Source organism: Penaeus japonicus, unplaced genomic scaffold (assembly GCF_977035675.1).
Source record: "Penaeus japonicus unplaced genomic scaffold, GWHDUDI00000001_assembly GWHDUDI00000023, whole genome shotgun sequence".
Taxonomy (NCBI): domain Eukaryota; kingdom Metazoa; phylum Arthropoda; class Malacostraca; order Decapoda; family Penaeidae; genus Penaeus; species Penaeus japonicus.
The window spans coordinates 31,356,847-31,358,190 of NW_028234425.1; positions in this window are offsets into that span (position 1 = coordinate 31,356,847).

A 1,344-nucleotide genomic window follows, 5' to 3' on the forward strand; every position below is an offset into this window, starting at 1 on the left:
TTGCTATTATTGCATATAAATTGCACTTATATCAAGTTGCTACACTGCACATAAAGTGTACTTCCATCAAGTTCTTATCATAGCTCAAAATAAATTACACATAATATTGTACATAACAAAGCCATCAATTTCGTATTAATAGCCATTTGATATTCATACAAGAACATACCCATCAATCATATTCAATGACTTTAGAAAAAATACCGCAGATCGTTTATAAACATCATTATTAGGAGGATAGTGCTGAAAATCAAGAGCAAATAGCGGTTTTATCCAAAACGTTATTCCTTCAAATCTCACTCCATTTCTATCAGGCCAGACTAAATCTATCGGATCTCTGTCTTGCTTCCAAACAGCATTGCCTCTCTGCATTAGTTTACGTTCGTTTTTGCTCTTTCTTACGTTGTCAATAAGTTTCCGGGCCCGTTTTACTGTTTCCTACATCCCATCTACAAGGTTTTCCATTAGAAATAAATCTACAATGTATTAAATTAGAAAAAATCCACAAGGTATTCCATCGGAAATAAATCCACAAAGTATTCCACAAGAAATAAATATAAAAGGTATTCCACAAGAAATGAATATAAAAGGTATTCCACTAGAAATAAATATAAAAGGTATTCCACAAAGTTATAAATATAAAATGTATTCCACAAGAAATAAATATAAAAGGTATTCCACAAGAAATAAATATAAAAGGTATTCCACAAGAAATAAATATAAAAGGTATTCCACAAGAAATAAATATAAAAGGTATTCCACAAGAAATAAATACAAAAGGTATTCCACAAGAAATATAAAAGGTATTCCACAAGAAATAAATACAAAAGGTATTCCATTAGAAATAAATCTAGATAGTATTCCACTAGAAATAAATCTGCAAGCTAATCCATTAGAAATAAATCTAGAAGGAAATAAACCCACAAGATAATCAATTAGAATTGCATCTGCAAGGTCATCAATTAGAAATAAATCTGCAGGGTAATCATTTTGCAATGTCCCGAAACCCTCAAACTTCAAATCAACTTACTTCAAATGTGGTCTTCATTGCACTTCACTGTACCCTGCACATCTTGTATTGGTCTTTACCCACTTTTCCTAACTATGCAAGCTAAATAAGTCCGTTTTATCTTCTTTATTATTATCGTCATCGTTATTAATAGCTTCAGCAGCAGTAGTATTGGTAGCGGTGGTGATAGTAATGGTACTTCTACTACTGGTATCACTATGCTCACCATTATCATTATAATCATCATGATTTTTATCATTATTACTTGAGAATTACATTAAGAATTACTTTTAAAATTGTACTGCATTCAATCACTGTTATCTTTTGGCGTAACA